Here is a 17,005-nt window from a genome sequence, read left to right as displayed (position 1 = left end):
GAGAAAGCTGTACAGGGTGGGGTCAGGGGATGTGGATTATAGAGGAGATTGTTGGAACCTACACGCTTGCAGTTTATAATCTAGTGTAGAATTTCCTTTTTTCCTTTGTTTTCATTTATGTCAGATGTCACGTTTGGTTTGTCAGCTTTGGGTTTCTCGGAGCCAGAAACAAATGGAACAAATGGCCAACATGAAATGGAAAAGGGATATTCAAGAAAAGTTGAAGGGAAACAGATTCGAAGGTTGTGTAAACAGTGATTTTTAAATGCATGTTAAATGTTTCAAGGTTCTCCGGCAGCAGTCCTTTGTGCCCTCTTTACTGTGCTACCCCTGTCCTTTCAGCGATTCCTTACGCATCTTTACATGTATACATAGATATTAGATAGATTTATTACACACAGACACAAACTGATGTTTTTGAGCCTTTTCAGCTCAGTCAGTGTAAACACATTGACACAATTTTTAATAGAGAATTGTTGGCTTTGCAAAAAACATGTCAAAATGCCTGCTTAAAGGTGATTTTCAAAGAATACCTTTAATCTGAAAAATGAGCCTTACTGGAAGGTGTGCACTAATTTATTAAAATATGATTATACATGCTTTACCTTAATGTGGTAAAGTACAGTTATACCAAATTAAGATTTTTGTGCTATAGGTAATCAAATGCAGTCCATAGTCCAAGACTGAATATGAATCTTAAGTCACTTATCAACTTTAGAGTCATTAGTCAGATGTAGAGAATTACTTACAATGCAAAAATTCCCAAAAATATTTTCACAGTTTTGTATTTCCTGTGGCGCCCCTAAACAAACTGGTGCCCTGGACAGATAGCCGTGACATCTGCATTAAAACAAATACTACTGGCCACAGACGAAAGGTTGTATTTGGTTGGCTTTCATTTCAAAAATTGCATGTTTACTTGCAGGTCAGTACAGTGTTTGAGGCATCACTGTTTTTACAGTGTGAAAAATTTCAGTTTTGGGTTCTAGCCCTGACTAAAAGACACAGAGGGTCACTTGTGGTAAGAGGCAAGGTCGATGTTGCTCAGACCACATTCAGCCATCAGCCTTGTCACTCGTAAACAGTCAGACATCATGCAAGGCATCACTACAGCCAAGAGCAGTAGCAACCTCAGCCTTTGTTTGAATGCAAGGACTGTTGTCAAGACATTGTTTGAATGTAAGATAAGTAAGAAGCTTTATGCGCCATCATCAAATCAAATTAAAGCCAGAAAAAGTCTGAATTAATTACTTGTATAGAGATTAATTCATCATAATTGAGAACTAGCATAGCTGCTTTAGCAATAAAAATCTACTGTTTTGTGTTGCTGAGTCTCATTAAGATATATAAAAAAGGAAAAGGTCACACCATGAAGACTCAGAAAAGGAGAAAAAGATCTGTTTACTTTGAACATGTTGTGGGTGAAAGAAAAAAAACATGGGTGGGGGGGTGGAGGGATAATGACAATAACAGTTTTTGACAGCCACATTAGGCTGCAGAAAGAGCATCCAGCTCGAGGCTGAGGGCATATGGTGCTGCCTTCTGCCGGCGTAGCTTTAGACCAAGTTACAACACTCGCGCAGGGTCACGACTGTCTCGGGTTTGCTCCTTCTGTCTCACCCATCTAAACAAAAACAGGAGGCATAATGCAAATGGGGGGAGCTTGGTAGTGGGGGCAGTGGCGTAGAGGACCATGGTTAGGCAAAGGTTGTTGTACACTAGCTGCATGAATGCTGCAAGTCATGCCCCATTTGTGTCAGGACTTAATATGGTCAAATGTAGAGGAGAGACATTTGACATTTGTACAAATGCATCTTTTTAACTTTTTTGGATTCTGTCACTGCCACACTGGCATGTATCTTCTCTCATCATCTGAACACCACTCATCCTTTCAGTCCTTAATCGTATTCTAAACAACGGCAGTTGTTTCCACCACTTGGGTTTCTTCTTTGCAACGTGGGTCAGACAGACTTGGCTAATGTGTAGGATGACGCATGGCTTTGGTCAGAAGGCAGCAGATCAGTGGGCGGGTAATTACAGCCTTCTGTGTGCCTTCCTGGATTTTCCTTGAATCACAATCATAGGCCGTGAAGTTCAGCTTCCAGTGCAACTCTTGAGAATGAAATGAAATGGTCAAAACATATGGAGCTAGCAAAACAATGGCTTATTTTTATGATATTTGATGAGTGGGTTTTAATTTAGATTGTCACTTCTGGCAAACAGTAGGGCAGATGGTGCAGACTTGAGTGCCCATCAGAGCTTAAATACTCCCAGGCAGCTGTTGGTCATAAACTCTTTTTTTTTTCAACTTTTTTTTATGCTCTTGCTCTCTTTAACACGACTTGGGTCAAGAGGAATCAAACCTGTTACAACACCTGTTTCTGCATATGCAAATCTGTTGTTTCGTCATTTCATTAGGCAAGGCAAAAAGACAAGGGTCCCTTGTGGTTGCAAATGCGACTGGCACTGAGCCCAACTGGCATGCCACACAGCAACAAAGATGCTTGGGGCAGGGTTAGGGGAGCGCGGAGTAGTTGGAACTCAGCCACCAGGTGCCTTTACATCACCAGTTCAGTTTGCATGGGTTTTAAAAAAAGACACAACAAGATAGTTAACAGCCAGCCTTAGAGGTCACTCTTTCTAACAATATGTCTTTGTCTGCTGTGAAAAAACAATATATATTTCTAAATGACCCGTTGGCATAGTGAAACCTGGTGGAAGGAGCATCATCTTCTGCAGAGAGATTATCAAATGGAAGATAAATGAAGATAAACAAAAAACAATCGCAAGAGAAAATTTGCAGAAGCAGCAAAGTTATTGAAACAGGGCCCGGAAGTAAAGCATGATGGCAAAGTGGATGTAAAATGACCTGATTTTTCTAAATAGTTTACAAATACTTTGTGTCTAGATGCGTGCAACTTTTTGTAAGCTTTGCACAGCTCCAGTATTTCCCAAACATATCGATTCCAAAAAGTTTCTCATTTTGCTTCTACTTCACAAATACGCACAACCTTTATTTTGGTCTATGATTGAAATAATGCAAAGTTAGTTTTCAGCAAAGTTAGTTTTTGTAAACTGACGTGGAAAAGTAAAAGAGGTGTGAATATTTTTGCACAGCAGATGCTGAGGAGGAAGGACACATTTCGAAGTCAAAACTGGTAAGCACGTGCCTGCCACGCGCCTGTTCCATTCCTCCCCACCCATGCAACGTTTTCTCCTCCTATCCCTCCTCCCATCCTCATCCCTTCATCATCTGGCACTCTCCTCTTAACCACATGTGCCAGCGCCAGGCCCGCTCCTGCTCCGGGGCTAATTGTTCACTGGTAAACTGGGGGCTCGTCAGTGGGGGTCTTCCTCTTCATCCAGACGCGGGGATAATAAGCAGGTCGGTGGTGGTGGCAGCGGCAGCGGTGGCGGGGTTGCAAATCATGATCCTTTCACGCAGTTTATTTTTCTCAGTGCAAGTCTGGAGATTGTCGGTTGTAATCCGTCCTGTGTGCTGAATGCAACAAATATACCATGAAATTAAAGGTTTTTGCGTGAGCATAAAGCAAAAGCTCTGTGGAGATGGCCAAAGCTCTCTAATAGTAGAGTATGCTTCTTCTTCTCATCCTTTACCTCTGATCATGAGTAATCCACCAATGGTAACGTGTAGTTATTGACACAGTTTGATATTCTTTCATTTTAAAGAATTTTTGCCTTGTCCAGATTAGTTCGCTTCAGTTTTTGAGAAAAAATGTGGCCCATCTTTTTCCATTTCGAATTGCTCTTATCTTGTACCACTGTTGTGTTTTTTTTGAAGTGCCTCCCTCAGCCGACACTTAAAAGTTTGATGAATGGATGGAAAAACCTATAACTAGCCTCACCACTGAGCTAATCTCATCTGATAACTCAGGCCTTCCTCTTTCTCCTGTCTTTCTCCACCTCGGCTTGGTGGGTCTGGCTCTCAGGTTTGCCTCTCTCTCACCACACAGATGGTATTAAAGCTAGGGCCCCGCAAGCCCCCTCTGATACGGGAGAGTTCATTAGAGATGTGCCTTTGATGGGCAGCCTTTTCATGTGACTACCGGTTTTTCAAATACCTTGATGTCGAAGCTTAAGAAGGCATTGTGCAGTAAGCCCTCCTTTTGATGCGACTTATTTAGATCTGCATAGTAAATCAGGGGGGAGTAAATAACCAGCCAGCAGATGGAAGCAAGGTGATAAGGCAGTGGCGAACAATCGCATTTGTATTTTGTTATGATGTTGACAGCAGCTAAAATTCACTAATCTAGAGCCACTGATCTGCATTTCAAAGAAATCTCATTTAGCAGCAGGGAGGATAAAGTTCCACTCATTGTGTCTATTTTATTGCATTCTTCGCTAATTTATCTGCCCGCAGATTTAACGCACAGGGCTCTGTGGTGGGAGCCAGCGTCCGTGCGTTGCATAGGGAGGGTCTTAAATACTGTGAAAGCGGTTACGTCTAGACTGTGAGCTGAGGGTAATTACACGTCTGACCATGAATAGAATGAGTTTGAAGACTCATCTTTCTTCGGGCAGGCCTGAATCGCTCGACTAATGCTGATAAGGAGCGTTTGGTCCCCACAGAAATATTGCCAGTGACTTTCCATAACACCCAACCCAAGGATGGTATTTACGTTTAAGATAAAGTTATTGTGTACAGTAATCTGACTTGTTAGCATAATGTCGTCTTTCTTGGCAGGACGCTTTCCTTTTTTCTGCAGTGTGGAGGTATTTGCGGCCCGGGCCTTAAATAGTTTATCTTGACTTAATGTGTGGGTGCTTTATGTAAATATTAGCCTATAGCATTATTAGGCCTTCATGAATACTTGAATGCATTTGCCATATTTATAGTTTGATAGAATTTACCAAGGGTTTTACATTTGGCAAAGAGACACGGTTAGTATTTGGAAATCCAAGAATTGGAGGTTATGCAGACTAATGGGATGCCAGATGCTTTTCTAGTGAATAAAATATGACACATGTACAGCCTGAAGGTGTTGAAGTGTATGTGGGAGCAAATAATTTGGGAACGGGGGTGTTAAACTTTTACATCTGAAGGCCATCCACAACTGTTGGTTTTACAGCTGTATTTATTCACATCAAACTAAATCAAGTTATAATTTCACTGCAAACCATGTACGTTGCTGCTTAAATATTAAGTTTAACCATCTAGTTCACATAGATTTAACTTGAAGAGATTTCACAAACAGGTAGAATTCAGAAGTAGTTAAGAAGTTAATTTTGGAGCAATTCCAAATTTTGAGTAAATATATGGTTACAGCGAAAAGAAACAACTCCCTTTTTAATAGGAGGAAGCCCCCAACAGCTCCTGGCTCAGTCAGAGAAGCTATGTGGTCGATTGGGAGTTAGGAAACCAGACCAGTCACAGACAAATAAGCACTGGCCAGAATGTACTTCCTGCATTGAACATTAAAAGCCCCCCATAATTTAACTGATAAGTTTAAAAATGATTAAATAAAATTATTTATTGACAAGGAGTAGTTCTGAAATAGCTAAAACAAAACGTGTGAAGAACAACTAAAATTATGACCAAAATGGTTGACATTTCCATCAATAAATGCAAGTAAAACAAACATATCGAAGTGAGCTGTAATCCAATCAGATCTAATTTGAGATGTTGAAATATTGCCTAAGATTATCAATCTTTGGAATAATTAGCATCTATTAATTTGAGGCTTAAACTTAAATGAAGTTGTTTCAATTAAAAAAAGTTAATCTGTATCTCTGTAAACTGCATTGAGTCACATTTGCTTGCAGTAACTTAAAATATTGATTGGGTGTGAAATCTCCCCAGATGCATGTTAAATACAAAACATCATGAAGAAACGCTTTCATTTCATACCAAAAAAAAGTCAGGAACTTCTTTTGTTTTTCCTGCCTATTGCACCCTTCGTGATGAGCTAAACAAGAATATTGTATAAAATATAAATACCGTTGTCAGTTTTTCATCTATGTCTGTCCCTCCACTCACCTTAAGGAACTAGGGTGAACCCCGTGCCCTCTTTTAAGTAAACGTTCCCTGGCAATCGTTGTGAGTTTCTGCAACATTTCCCAGAAACTCACAACAGCACAAAAATTATCACAGTTGGCATGTTTTGTTTTTCGGCTGTTCACTTTGAGCTGAGGGCTTTTTTGTACAGTTCAGAGAGCACATTCCTCAGGATTCAGCAGCCGCTGGTTGCCTGTAGGGGTCATTGGAATTCTGGGAGAATGAAAGGGGAAAAGCACACATGTGCACGCACACACAAATATGCACACTTCAGAGTGGAACATCTAGTCTATTGTGTAAAATTTGTGCCCCATCTGCTACTGCCACTCTCCAAAGTAATTATTATTATTATTATTATTATTATTATTATTATTATTATTATTATTATTATTATTATTATTATTATTATTATTATTATTATTTTACTGTAAATGAGATGCAATCTTGAACTATGCACTTGTCCTGCACTGGTGTGATTAAAACAACAGAACCCTTCATCCTAATGGTTCCTAGCATGTGTGTTTTGATGCAGGCAGCTGAATGGGGTACATGAGAAAATCAATGGTGTCAGGTTAACAGTGTGATTTACTTTGCGCTGAGAGCTTGAGCCTTGCAGGCACAGCACCTTTCAACTTTATAGTGTGTGTGAGTGTGTGTATTGGGGGTTATTGCCAGTTAGTGTGTATTGCCAGTTAGCGCATGCACTTAAACACACACACGCGCACGCACACACTCGAGCTTCTCAGCCGATTCCAGGTGCACTTTGTTGATTTAAAATTTATTGCTCTCACCTACACACCATGCAGAAAATAGTTATGCAACACACCATCCAGCCCACACTTGCCTGCAATAGCAGTAAATGTATCAAATGGGAAGAAAAGAAACTATTTTGTGAAGCAGATTTGGACTAACTAATAAGTACTTTCGGGTTCTCTCTTATCTTAGTGAGCCGACATCGCTGGACTCCCAACCCAGCCTGCGAAGAACATCAACGACAGCAAGTTTTCTCCCTTAGGGTGAGTGCTTGAACCTAATCCCCCTCATGTCAGCTGTTTAACCTGTGGAAAGATTAGAGCAGTATTACGTATATCTTTTCATCTGTTAGTATTTAGATAGCAGTAAATCAAAACGTGCGTCATCCGAAGGTGCGTTAAGAGTATTTTACTTCTATGTATTTGGGTGATTGTATTGTATTGTAGTGGTGGCGGTCACAGGGTTCTCATTCCTCCTCTTCAAATGTAACAAATCTTCATCTCGTCCACGCTGATAGAATTCCCCCTCCACTGGGCAACCTTTCCATTGTGCCTGTTTGGTTTTCACACCCCAAGGATTTTCAATCTACTCTCACTTAGAAGTTATGCACTATGGCTGGCAAATGTGGCCAAGCTGAGGTTTCAGCTTTTATTGTTTTGATGATCTCTTCATTAGAAGTTGTTCCAAGATGAAGCTGAATAAAGTGTATCCTTGTTTGGACTTGTTACCAATTAGGCAAATAAAAAAGATATAGAGCACAAATTCCAAAGGTATTTAAAAAAAGAAAAGGTTTTATATTTTAGATATCTTATTTTCCTTTTCTTCTCTTCTAGGATGAAATATGCACACTCTGCATCCATAGAAAGACGAAAACACACTGTGTGAGGTGAAAAGTGGTAAGTGAAGACCATTTTACTTGATCTTCTGCATGCGTGATGTTGTGAAAATGGGTATCAGTCAGTAACTGTTGAGTTGATTCAGTTTTAGTTAAATATTCTTTGTTGTTGGAAAGAAGTGTGGGTAAAGTATATTTCCTTGGTCAAGGTTTTGTTTTGTGAAATGATGTGGAAGCACCACTCAGTTAAGACAAACAGGCATTAAAAATAAACACCCAATACATACAAATGAATAAAACTGCAAAATCAAAGTAAGCCTAATGCTGTTAAGTAAATTAAAAAGTATTCAATGTACTGTTGAACAGATTGAAGTTTAGAGCTACAAGCAACTGTAAAAAAAACTCACATATAATGTAGCCTATGTCTATTACAAGTTAATTGGTGATTGTGGTGTAAAATATTTAAGATATTAAAATATTTTTCAGAAATGCTACAAAAAAATGCCAGAATATTTTTTTTTTCTTTTTTCTGGCTGTATGGCATATAGGATTACATAAAAATCATCTTCCCCACGTGTTGCTGCACACAACTGGCCAGCTGGCTTTAAAACAATTAGAATTATTTGTTAAGATCTGAATTTTAGAATCCAATTTTGTTTTGATTTGAAACAAAGTGCACCAGCTTGTGCAGGTCTTTAAAACATGTGAAAAGTATGATATTACATTGCATGAAAGTACATGCTGTAGGTTGATATATTTATAAAGTGAAAATAATCGGCATACTTAATTTTGACTGAAAAATAAAAAAGGTATTTGACCTGCCAATCAATGACCAGATCAAGAAATCTAATGAATTCGACTCTTACAAAGAGTCTTCTAATTGTTTTCTGTTTGTCATTGTATATAGTCATCAAAACAACTGAGCATGTGAACTAAAAATATCTCTAAAGTTTCACTTTGAATCAAAAATGTAGAGTTTGTACTTCCTATAGTTACATCCACTTCCTTTTTAAGGTAATCTAGACTCCTGACATAAGTGAGAATGAAGCAGAAACATATGAAGCAGAAGCTTTTAGGTGAAGATTTATTTAGCAAATTTGTGAGATGCTGAACTCTCCAGCACTGCCGGGTTTCTTTAGTCCAGATTTCCACCTAAAAGAGATTTAAATATTAGTTCTTAATTTGTCTAGTACTTCAGTTAAATCTTCAAAGATGAATCCTTTCTGTATATCTGCTGGCCAGAAGAAGTTCTTCTAATCATTGCATTGCAGAAAAGTGTAATTATCCTAACACTGCAAGCCACACTTGCTGTGTAGACACACAAAAAAGAGAACAGGAAAAATCTACAGCAATTAAGCACATCTTTTGGTTTCTTAAAGAAGCTGCAGTTTGGACTCAACAGCCCTCTGCTCACATTTCCAGTCTGAAATTGATTTCTTGTCATAGATCAGAGACCTCTTGTCATTCCATTTTCAATCCCCAAATGGTTTCTCTGAGCTGCTAACTGTCATCCCTGTGAGTGGGCAAACAGGGGAAACCTCCATGGGTCTTTACCCTGGACACTTAAAGCAGCCAATGGGGTAAAGGCAAAAATCAAAGGGACTCAGACCATTCCCCATTGGTAGCCTCTATTGTGTGGCCGTTTTGGGATTGGTGGAGAAGATGAACACTGGATAGTGGGATGTGGGGGTGGCTGGAGATCAGGAAAAGTAACCCCTTTTTTTCCTAATCCTTATCCACCATTAACCCCAGTGCCCCACTGTGTGGCTAAGATCAGGGCCCTTGGTCAATCCCCCATTCACTTCCACCCAGAATATTTTAAAGTTAAGCCTGATACTTAACAAAAAAAAGTCTTACTCATCAAAGGTTTACTTTCCCTGCTTTCCATCTCTTTGCTTTTGCTCTGCTGCCAGTCTTGTCTCTATGGTCTGCTGTTTTGTCTTTGCACTTGGGGAGAGGAAGGTGTTGAAAGTTTTGCAAGTTCCCAAGTTTCCATTTTTCAACTTAAAGTTTAGTTGGAGGTCTGATGGTGTCATGCTGCGAGAAAAGTGGAGCAAAAGTAGCTGAATCAATGGAAACCTGCCCACTGCTAATCTCTCTGATAAATAGACCTCTGATTTTATTCAAATTATTTCCATAAGGGAGGTATATTTTCCTACCTGATATTTATATCCCCAGCTTTCTTTTTCTCCTTAGACATTTGCTGATAATAACAAGACTGATTTGAGTCCAGATTTCCAACTCTGTGTAAACATTTCAAATTCCTCCTCTTTTTTTCTTCTCCCTGTGCCATAGCTTTTCCTAGCAACTGTCAGGCATTCGACACATCTGAAAGAGAAATGATTGAGGGTCAGAGTAGAAAAACAAGCAAGCATATGGAGGTGCAGAGTTGACGGACGGGAGTGAAGAAAAGAAATTGCATGGAGAGTGTTTGTCCAGAGTGCACAGTTGCCATGAGAATGAAGGTGGAAAGTAGAAGAGGCTCAAAATGAGACTAACCATCATTGCTTAAGAGAAGATAAAGAGTCTCAGTAAGGCTATTGATCCTCGTGTCTCTCATCTTTCAGCGGGCTGTTTTTAAAGTTCCATTTTTTGGGGGGTATTTTAAGGAAGAATGTGTACTTTAAAAATGTTCTCAGAGAAATGATAGAAAGTCTGCTTTTCCTCAGCAAAGGTGGCCTGAGCTTACTTTGGAGCCCCTCCAATTGCACTATGCACCTTCTTCTAGAGAAGGCTGACACTCTGGAAATGAGTGATTGCAAACATTGCATGCGCGACTCTAATTAAAAAAAAGCATCTAGTGTTTCATGTGTTATCCTTTCCCCGCAACCTAATTGGAGAAACGTCGAGTGCGGAAGCTGGGCTGGATGGCATCCATCCAAGATCCAGAGATTATTGTGAAACCCAACCTGAGGCTGGGATGACACCAGAGAGGCCTGACTTTGTGCTGAACTCCGTCTTTCAGGTGGGAAGAATTACGAGCGGCTTCACTCGCAGGTGATCGCGTCCAGTGGATCAGTCGCACACAAGTCCTGCATTCTTCTCTCAAGGTCTAAATGCTGATTGCCCTGACAGATTGAACTTGTGTGTTATCAGCGAACTGTCATGGAGCCTCATTTTTCAGACTGCACACATAGTCCAAAGTTTATGTTAGCCATTCACCAGTACGATGTTTTATAAGGGGAAATTGTCATCACAACATAAACTAAATATACAGTCATTTTACCTGCTGGTGAACTATTTCAGTTTAGGCTGCCAAGACTTAGATGCTGTATCTAAAGTATGTGAAATATTTTTAACATGCAAACATTGTCTCAATGCCTTGTCTTAAACACATATATAATCAATTAAAAAAAAATATTCTCTTTAGTATTTAATAAGCCTCAGAGAAAAACAAATGACTTTTAGACTTTGGTAGGGTTCACATTGTTTGTCTAATATAGATAAGATTAATTTTCAGGTTTCTGATTGAATGTTGATTTACATCATTTTTATCTTTGCACATTAACAGTTCCTTAATCAGACAATAATAAATACATACTAGATATAGCCTCAAGAAATCCTGACAAATATTTTATATTTTACAGCTGCTATAGAGCAGTTAATTTTCATTCCCCTGTACTCAGATACTCCTAATTAAAATCTACTTAAATCAATTTCTTTCAGTTGTCTGGTTAGTAATTAAGTTTACAAAAGTGTTTCATTGAAAATATTATTGAAAGATAGCTAAAGAAAGTCCTGTTTAAAGTTTTCTACATGTAAAGCAGGGGTTACAACATAGAAAAAAGAGCTTTGATGAAAATTTTGGCCTATGCGCAAAATTGATGACAAAAAGCCAATAATGTTTTCTGTGTGCCTACCTTGCCATGGTAAAATAACAGTGTGGGATTACCTTACACATATGTTAGTACTACACGTTTCATATTCATTTTGTTCAACAAATATTCCAGGCTATCACAAATTTATTGGACCTGTCAAAAAAAGCAGATGCCTCACTCACCTTGGCATGCTGGATGCCTGAAAATGATGGTAAAACTGTCAACATGACGTTCTTTGGGCTCTGTTTGGCTAATAATTATCTAACCACTTGGTGGTGCTCAGAAAGCATTAAAATATCATCACTACACAGGCAGTTTCTCTGTAAATATGATTAAAAAATAAAACAGAACAATTCTCAAAAAATATTTATACATCCAGTCCAGGCAAAGCAGAGTACTGATCGATAGGAAATGGTGTCACAGTTGTTCCACGGGGCACTAAGCGTACCATCACTATTGTGAAACATGGTAGTGACTGCAAGGCTGCAGGATGCTTATTGTTTGAGTCGAAAACAAATACCTGCAACTGTAGTTAACAGCATAAGTTTGCAAAGTCTGCTACACTTTTGAGATGATTTGTTAAAAAAAAATCTTGAAACCCATCTATTATTTTCCGTCTACTTTACAAAGGTGGGCTAATTTGTGTTGGTCCACCAAACAAAATCCCCAAAAACTAAATTGAAGTTGGTTTTTTAGTGAAAGTGACAAAATGTTGAAAAAGTCTATTTTCAGTCTTTCTTAATGTAAATGTTTCAAATCAAACAACGCGGTTACAGTCAGTGGAAAAGCTTTTACTCCAGAGGCAACAAGCCAAGTCCTTTGTTCATAATGAACACTTGATCACAGCTTGAAAAGGGATACCAGTGGCAGAAAAATCCTACAAGATCTTTGCGCTAAGACTTCCTCACCGCAACCCACAAGCCAGACAGTGCAACTGCTCCTACCTGGTTTGAGGCAAAACGAGTAGAAAGCATTCTTGTGTGTGTAGTGTGGGGGACGAGAAACACACACAAACTCAGCCAGCATGCTCGATTTGGGTCATAGAGCTGACAGACAGTGGAATGTGAATGTGTGTATGTTGACAAACTCCACTGCACCCCGAATGGGGTTTGTGATTACACCTCATCATGCGTGTTGCATCGGCCCCTGTCCCTCCCTTCACCAGCCCGCTCCCACATCTCTCTCTCTCCCTGGCCCTCGCTTCCCTTTCCCTCCCTCCCTGCTCTCACCATGGTGCCTCTTGGGCAATCATGTGGTCACACTACCTGACTCCTTGCTGCTCAAGAGTGCAGTTGACAAAAACAGCCCGAGGCCCGTCATGTGGAAAAGATTCAGTCGGCACACAGCATACATCCCACCCTCCCACCCCGTGCTCTCCAGCTCCTCGCTTTCTCGTACTAACTAACCGAAGCGCTAGGGTGTTTCCTTCTTCTGCTCACCTGTGAAGGAAAACGGCTTCCCTCTCCTCCTGTCTGAGCACGCGGGCTGCGTGTTTTGCATCAATGCGGCTGCTGTGCGTAAAGGCTGCTTTAAACAGTGAGCATAGGGCACCGTTCACCCTCTCCCTCCCGCACTCTGAGAGGTTCAGGCAGCTTCTCTTTGTCAGTTGAGTTGCACTCCTCGTGTCATGTAACATAAAGCTGGCGGTCAGTGAGAGCTTTCTGCTGTCAGTCAGCCTGGTGGTCTTAGGCTGTCGAGCTGCTCACCTGTGTTTATTGGACAAGACCTGCTCCACGCTACCCTGGGAGAACATCTTTTCTTCTTGCCTCGACTTTCTCCCTTCCTCTCACTTTCTCTTTTACTTTGTTTTTGTCTCTTTCTATCATTTCTTTTGTCTGTCAAGCTCTGTCTCACTGTTTCTTTTACTTCTTTAGCCCACCAGTACCTCCCCTCCCCCCTAGTTTCTCTCCATGCTGTCCTGTACAGTTTATTTTTCTAGCTTTCTTCTTTGGTGCTCTTCTTCTCCCCAATCTTCCTCTCCTTCGGCTGTCCGATTTTATTTGTGTATTATTTTGGGACCTCTTTGTCAGCCTTTCGCTTTATAGCTCTGCCATCTCTTTGACGGCAGTTTTCATCTTTTCTCCACACCTGGCCGAGCACACGCACGGACTGGCGTGCGCAGCCGCTCGACGGATGATTGAAACTTGTGTCTCAAAGTTGCTAATGCTCACTGAAGCATTATATTGCAGATAAAGTAAATAAACTAGGCTACCAAGGGAGGGATCTCTGGGATAGACTAGCAGATGACACACACTCCTATTCACGTGGCCCTGCAGTGGCTCTCTCTCGTTCACTTACACTCGCATGAAGAAGCAGAAATGCATCAAGTGAATGGCTGAAAAGATGTCAGTGATGCTGAGGTGTGAAGAGAGCTGGGGGCTCGGAGATACTTTCTAAGGCTCAGGAATTTCACAAGTCAAATGTTTTTGAGGGACTCTCTATAGAAGTAACAGGCAGGCTCAGAATATGTAGAGATGTTCCCTCCCTCAGTAAACACTATAATACAAGGGGCATCTGTGCTTCATTTGTAAATATTAACATAATAAAATGCTAAAGTAGACAGCACTATTTCCACTGTAAAATATGTCAGTAGCAGCACGTGTCGAGGATGCTCTTTTTCAGCAGGAACAGGGTTAGATTCATAGTTGAGAGGACCAGTGCATGCTTGAATTTAGACCAGGGGTCTCAAACTCCAGTCCTCGAGGGCCGCTGTCCTGCAGTTTTTAGATGTGCCACAGGTAGAAAACACTAGAATGAAATGGCTTAATCACCTCCTCCTTGTGTAGATCAGTTCTCCAGAGCCTTAATGACCTAATTATTCCATTGAGGTGTGGTGCAGCAGAGGCACATCTAAAAGTTGCAGGACTGCGGCCCTCGAGGACTGGAGTTTGAGACCCCTGATGTAGACAGTCATGGAGTCATGAACCTGATAGAAGTTGCAAAAATCTTGGTGACAGGAGTAGAGGTTTACCTTCCAGCAGGACTATGATTATAAAATATACAGAAACACCTACAATGAAGTGGGTTAGGTAAAACAAATTGATTGATCCAGTAGAAGTTAACACATAAATGAAGCTTTAAAATGTGCCAAGACTTGGAAATTGATGTTCATAGATGCTTTCCATCTATACTTTACAGACATTCGTATGCAAAGTAGCAACCATGGTCGTGTTGCAGACATGGTGGTAGCAGCATCATAATGTGAGGAAATCTGAACTTTCAAAGTGTAGATTTGGGGGGAGTTAAATAAATGTTCAGCACATCTGTCAGATTTTTACTGTGAATAATTATTGCCAACCATATGTGTGTCAGTTTCCTTCCACTTCATAAATATGCACTAATGTTTTTTTACACTATCACAAAAAATCCTAATAAAATACATTGAAACCTTTGATTTTAATATCAAAAATGTTCATTGAGTGTAACTAATTAACACAAACCTAACAGCAATTGCCTTCTTTGATTCTGAAACTAGCCAATTATTCTCAGAAGACCTTTTTATTTTTTACCGATTGCAGTTTTATTCATCTTCAGCAGGATAGTTAACATACTGGTTAAATGCACAGGTTTGAGTCTTTATGACTTTAAAGCCACTGTCCACTAAATGATTCTTGAGCTTTTTTGTGCTATTGAGGCAGAAAAGCCACACGTCAAAAGAACTGTGCCCTCAAATTTCCCCCTGGTTTTATGTAAAAGTTTTCTCGCACTCACTGAAGTTCCATTCTGTGCTGTAAAGTGGTATAGCTGACATGGTAATACATTTGTATTGTGCCCAATGATAAATACTCTACCAGGTCTTACTCACTCCGCTGCCTCCGAATGTGTCCGAACAGCGTTTGTATTGTCAAAGGCACGGGGGGTCATTCAAATCTCACTCTCGTTCCCTTTTGCCTTTTGTTGAATATTTCTACGCCGGTGATAGTTTTCTCATTTATTTAGTGAATAGTCTGCTGGGTGATGAAGGAAAAAAAAAGACTTTTGCATTATGGAAATGATGGAATGGGTTATAATCTCCCACATATTCATCACAGCAGACATTGGACCCTTGTGATACCGTCCTCCATTGGCTATTGTTCCCGTCCTCTCTTTGCGTACTGTTCCGCTCAATGAGCAAAGCAGGTTTTAATCCTGTCTCTTTTTAGAATGACAATGTTTACCAGCTATCATTCAATAAGGAGCACGACACACATCTTTCCATGTGTAAATGCCCTGAGATTGAGCTGAAGTTAGCTGTGGTTGGCTCACTGGGAAGGAGGGGCAACGTGTTTAAAACATTACTTTAAAGGTCATCGATTTTATGGCTTCTCTTTGTCAGTCATGCAAAGGGTTGTAGCTCACATTGGTTGTTTCCTCTTATATTTAAAAAGAAAATATAGAAAGAAAAGCTTAATAAAATGCAAAGCAAGGCAGCCAAGGACATTAGAAAGTTGCAGAAGAAGAACAACATTAGGTTTAGAATACCCAAATTAACCTTCAGAGCATAACACAATGTCTACTTAATCAGAAATGGTGATAGCTAGATCCCCAGCTCAATTCTTAGTTATGAAATTAAAGATTTCTTGGCAATTTATCCAGTGGCAAAGAGAAAGTCACGAGAAAAGTTGTCTGAAATTAGTATGTTAGGGATCTGACATACTGCCACCTAACCCAGGGATATAAAAGTTCCCACTCAGCCTGTAATTTACCTTAGTGTGAACTAAACCATTGTGGAAAAAAAAAGGTAGACCTTCTAATTTCTGGTTTGGTTTCTCTTTTTTTTTTTTCGGAAAAGCTATAGAATGGACATTAATTAATTATTTATGTTTAATTCTATGTATATTTTTAATTTCAGGGCTAAAATATTTTTTCCTTCTATTACTTTTATTATGCTATCTACCGTCACTTTTCTGACTTATGTTGTTGTATTTACTGTTAAACCCTCCTCTTCCCCCCAAAACTGTTCTGTGGTTTTCTTGGCTACTTCTCAACATGCTATCAAGCTAATAATGGTAAGAATCAATTAAAACTCAGCTGTTATTTTCTATATGTTGCCATCTTCATCCTAAGCCCCTGCTATACTGTTTTCCTGCCGTTTTGACAGCATGTCAGATTAGCACCATTGCGGCTAACAACCATCAGTGTGTTTTCCCCCTTATGTCAGCTACCATTTTCTCCCATCACCACTGATGCCATACCACCGGCATGTGTCTCCTGCTGTTGCGTGAAGTAAGAAAATGCAAAACAATCACCGCAACCTCCTGCGACCCCCTCCCCACCAACCCTTCCTGACGCGCAGTCAGTTAAGTGGTTTGTAAGATGTTTAATTACCAAATGGTTTAATTGTTATTCATCTCATCATTAGATGTATGATATTAAGTGAATTGCTTCCCCTGGGTCCCAGTGTTTCACAGATCAATAGATTTAGATGGGACTTGATGGGACTTGGGGGTGGGTGAGTGGTGTCGGGGGGGGCAGTTTAAATCACTTCATATGAGTACACCCATTGTCTCTGTGATGCACGCAGACGACATCCACACGATTATTTTTGCAACGAGCTATTATGTAGCTTTAATTATGCTAATTTCCACATCTGCATGCGTCGGG

General features: G+C 40.0%; 1 protein-coding gene across 5 annotated transcripts in view; it reads left to right on the top strand.

Moving 5' to 3' along the window:
• The window catches only part of foxp2 (forkhead box P2), a 131,646-nt gene that overhangs the window by 20,541 nt on the left and 94,100 nt on the right, over window positions 1–17,005 (top strand). For 3 of the 5 annotated variants that reach the window (XM_044107679.1, XM_044107682.1, XM_044107675.1), the window contains exons 3-4: window positions 6,962–7,032; window positions 7,603–7,665. The gene's annotated coding sequence lies outside the window, so the exon portion shown is untranslated. Of the gene's footprint in view, window positions 1–6,961; window positions 7,033–7,121; window positions 7,162–7,602; window positions 7,666–17,005 lie in introns of all 5 variants that reach the window. The other 2 variants (XM_044107680.1, XM_044107677.1) reach the window with 1 other exon arrangement.

Source organism: Gambusia affinis, linkage group LG23, assembly GCF_019740435.1.
Source record: "Gambusia affinis linkage group LG23, SWU_Gaff_1.0, whole genome shotgun sequence".
Taxonomy (NCBI): Eukaryota; Metazoa; Chordata; class Actinopteri; order Cyprinodontiformes; family Poeciliidae; genus Gambusia; species Gambusia affinis.
Note: the sequence above shows the minus strand (reverse complement) of the source record. Positions and strands in the feature narration are given on the sequence as shown.